Source organism: Adiantum capillus-veneris, chromosome 23 (genome assembly GCF_014529385.1).
Source record: "Adiantum capillus-veneris isolate H3 chromosome 23, ASM1452938v2, whole genome shotgun sequence".
Lineage (NCBI taxonomy): Eukaryota > Viridiplantae > Streptophyta > Polypodiopsida > Polypodiales > Pteridaceae > Adiantum > Adiantum capillus-veneris.
This window is the reverse complement of record NC_140953.1, coordinates 89,118,210-89,122,750: the sequence shown is the minus strand read 5'-3', so window position 1 is coordinate 89,122,750 and position 4,541 is coordinate 89,118,210. Positions and strand designations below refer to the sequence as shown.

Sequence of the window (4,541 nt, the reverse complement as noted above, 5' to 3'; positions counted from 1 at the left end):
GATAGACATCTTTGGTGCATTAGATCTCATAGAGCATGAGACATTAACTAATGATTTTTGCTAGGAACTCTTTTGTAAAACTCTTTTTATTAGTCTACAATACACTTTAGATGTTGTCATTTGTGTAGCAGTTTCTTTGATTTGTTATTTGTATTGATTAAGCATTCCTTCTGTAAAGTAACACATTTTGTGGGTGTTGTTTGTGTATGATTAGCCATGGCCGATGACGATGAGCCATACTCTCCTAGTTTTAGTTTTCCTATCACTTCGGCTGGCATGTCACCCTAGCAGATGGGCTCGTTTTTGTCTCCATTCACACCATAGCAGATCGCGATGGCATAGCACCTTTGGGCAGCAGGTCCCTCTAGACCTACTACGGCCGACCCTATGCCCGAGACTAGTGTGGTCCCTACACCGAGCAGCCCCACACCTCAATCTAGTGTGCCCCCTACGCCTAGGACTCGTATGCCCCCTACACCGACGGGTGGTTCATTCTCGAGACGACGTAGGCGTCGTTCTGGAGGTGGTGGTTGCTGTGGTAGCGGTTCTACCAATGCGTCCACACCAGTGAGAGAGCGTCCACCACTCTTCAGTAGATAGTTCACCGATCGGCACACCACATATATCTTGGGGACCACACGAGCATGATCCTAACAAGGTGTACAAGAGCAGGGATGGGGCTGTTGTGGCAGATAGGGTTGGAAAGGCCATGCGACAGAGGATTCGACAGCTCTATACGGTTTGGTCACTCTCTGATGGAGGTTTGGGATAACCTTGATCTTGAAAGAAAGAATTACATTGTCGAGGCCATTCAGAGAGAGTACAGGCCGGCAGAGGGGTACGATCTAGTCTCGAACAACTGGATTTTGAGCGTGGTGAAGTCCACAATGTCACACCGCTGCCGGTCAGAGGCGAGAGACAGGGACAATGACGACAGTCCCAAGCCGGCATGGTTGGATGCAAAGGAGTGGGCGGGGATTGCACGAGAGACACGAGACAATCCTCAGAGATTTCAACACAGCAGAGAGATGCAGCGAGAGCACGTTTGGAGTCTGTTGGAGCGTCACATCTTGGGAGTGGAGGCTACCATACGCTTTGACATGAGTTTGTAAGTATTATACATATGCTTTAAATTATTGATAATATATATGTTATTTGAAGATTTATCTAATGATTAAACCATAATTTTGCATGAAGTTGCCATGAACCGCCTTCCGACATGCCAAGAGGAGAAGTATGGGTACAAGCATGGACTTGTGGCCCTTTTGACCCAGCTGCAGGAGGAGGGAGAGGACGTCGACTGGGAGGCATTACCATGAGGGTCTTCTCACTCAGTGATTTTTGCATATGTACAATTTTGTAGTGCTTATGTTTATGGTTTATGCTTATATTTATGGTATGGCACAGATGTTATGGTTAAGGTTTGACAGTCAACTTAAGGTTATGGTTTTGCTATGATGGTATGGAAATCATGTGATGGTTATGGTTATGGTTATGGTTATGGTTATGGTTATGGTTATGGTTATGGTTATGGTTATGGTTGTGCAATGAGGATATGGCAATCATGTGATGGTTATGGTTTTGCTATGATGGTATAGCAATCATGTTATGGTTATGGTTATGGTTATGGTTATGGTTATGGTTATGGTTATGGTTATGGTTATGGTTATGGTTATGGTTATGGTTATGGTTATGGTTATGGTTATGGTTGTGCAATGATTGTATGGCTATATAGTTATGGTATGACAAGCAAGTTAGGGTAATGGTTATGGTATGGCAAATAGGTTATGTTTATGGTTTTACAGTTTTCGACTCATGTTTTAATTATGGTTATAAACTTTTTATGCCGTTATGCCATGATCAAGCTTTTGATTTTGTGGTTATATTATTCTTACAATTTTGCTAATCTGTAAACACTTGCTCTTTAGCGTCAGCTTGTAGGTGGAGTGTGGTTGCTTGTGCACTCTTCCTTTGGGCAGAGAGGGCTGTTTTCTTTTGCTGCAGTACATGTAGCATCAATTCCCAGCCCTCTCTGCCCAAAAAAAAATTGTAGGTTTGTTCGTCGGTACAGTATACGATAAAAGCATTGGTACATTCTTTTAAATCAACATCGAAATATGCTATAGAAATACCAATGCTTATTTTGTAGTGTATTCTGACAGTTATTTCAAAGCTTTTTTTGACGTTACGTATACCGATGGTCATTCCGATGCTACGAAACCGACGTCTCTTCCGAGGCCTATTTCATTGCTTTTTAATTTTAAAACTAGCTTTATTTCGTCGGTACCTGCATCAATTTCTGAGCGACGTATTGTAGTGGATGGAGAGGGGGGGGGGGGGGGGGAGAGAGAGAGAGAGAGAGAGAGAGAGAGAGAGAGAGAGAGAGAGAGAGAGTTTACTTTAGGTAATGTGGCAAAGGAGCAAGGTAGAGCTTCAGACATGGAGTGTTGTCTACTTCTCAACATAGTTAGTGCTATCGTCTTCACAACCATTGTACCCATTTTATAGTTGCCCAGGCTCGCCCTCCTTTCAACTCCATAATTTGCGACTCCCTCTCTGGCAAAGCCTACAATGCCTACGGCAAGTTTCCCAATAGCTTCCCTTGTGCAAAATGTCAAATTGTTTGTCATGTCTCCGAAATAGAGGTTGTCAAGGAGACGGCAAGGACAAAGCAAAAGATCAAGGTCATCTTGAATCTTACTTCTAGTTCTCCCAAACGCATATGCCTTGGTGGTAGATAAGGGCTTCTTATCGATACTAGTGACTATAACCATCCATTGATTTCCGACAAGAAGCGAATGAATGTATCCCTTGATACGGAGTGGGCACTCAATAGTTCCTTCATGGTGTTGCCTCATATAGGCTTACTCTTCATATTGTGCCATTAGGGAGCGTGTGAGCATTGCTGGCTTAATTAGCACGGGGACTCAAGGAAGCTCCTCTAAAGGAAGAGGTGGAGTGGTCCATGATTACGTCATTGGCTTGAGATTGGTTGTGCCTGTGATAGAATCAAAGGGCTATGCCAAGATTCTTGATCTGATAGAGGTAGATGAAGAGCTTAATGTTACTAAAGTGCCATTGGGAGTTTTGGGAGTATTGCCACGACACAACCATTAACCATTCAAAGCGCAAATCATTATTTTGGTATGTCTTTTGGGTGATATTCCATATTAATGGCTTTTAGCTTTTGAAGTGCTTTATACTACATGTAGATCTTGCACAAAACCATAACATTATCCCTTTTGCCCATCTCTTGAAATTGTGAAATTTTTAAATGTTGTGTGTACTACAATTTCAATCCTTGGTTTCTTTATTTCCTTTCCAAGTTGGTTTCGTTGTGCTTACTAGGTCACCTTGTTATTGGAACCAATGTTCAGACGATCCATCACCTATCTTGATGGATCATCTGAACATTGACAAATTTTTATCTCAAGATCTGATGAGAGAGAGAGAGAGAGAGAATTGCCATCTTCTTGTAGTGATTACAAGGACTAAAATCCACCCTCTCCATATGTGCATATGCACAATCACACACTGATGAATATGGGGGATGTGTGTGTGACCCAATGGCCACGCTTTTCTTAGCCGCAGCAATGCGCAAGTCACACACTAGTGTACCTTAAGCAAGACAAGATCTCTTTCGTGCCCAATTTTCATGTTTTTGTAGAGAGACTTGTTGTAACTTACAACCTGATTGTGAGTTTTGCCCCCCTCCCAAGAAAAATAAAAACCTACAACGTAATTACAGATATGGGAAAAGTTCTTTGGAAAAGGACGTTGCAAGGTTAAATTCTTTGAGGTTGTTAATATAATCCATTCACTATTTGAGGCTTTCTTTTTTTTTTTTTTGGTTTTGGGGGGGGGGGGGGGGGGGGGGAGGGGGATGGATTGAGAGGCTCTACTTGTGGTCCATAGGTTCCTCTAATTTCCAAGAGGTATAATCTCTTGAAAGTCTCATCAATACTACAAAGGATAGTCTGAACCACCTTATTTGCATTACATTTCATAGAATAGGAAGTAAATAGTACTACAATGAGACTAAAGGCCTCAGCTTCAAGATGGTACATGGGGAAAAGAATTAGACGAGACCAACGGAAAATGTAGCTCTAGCTTGTGTACAAACGCAACTCATGTGACATTGCGTAAGAAAAGAGGGCATGCACACATGATACGCTCATTTTTGAATACGTGATACCTTTCAAAATGAAGGGTGGGACATCACCTTCGAGGCATATAAACCCTTGATAAGATGCAAGAGAATGCTCGTATTGACAGCTTTGATTAACATTTTCTATAAAACACTTCGATTTATACACAAGCTACCACCTTTCTCAATCTAGCAAATATGTCTTCAAGATCACAAGTCCGTATGTAAAAGCTTCTTGACCTTTGAGCACTTAATTCAATTACTAAACATAACAAGTGAAAAGGTCACGACGGCTTTCAAAAACAATAAGAAAGTGATAAAATTGTTAGGTTGAATTAAATTGGTATCAACGTTTGAGAAAGGGTTGCCTCATCTTAGTCTTGAGCCGATTGAA

The 4,541-nt window shown here is 41.8% G+C and overlaps 1 pseudogene; it reads left to right on the top strand.

Annotated features, from left to right (window-relative positions):
- Positions 1–2,439: 2,439 nt before the first annotated feature.
- Positions 2,440–3,117, top strand: LOC147428134 (L-gulonolactone oxidase 3-like; annotated as a pseudogene).
- The last annotated feature ends 1,424 nt before the right edge of the window (positions 3,118–4,541 follow it).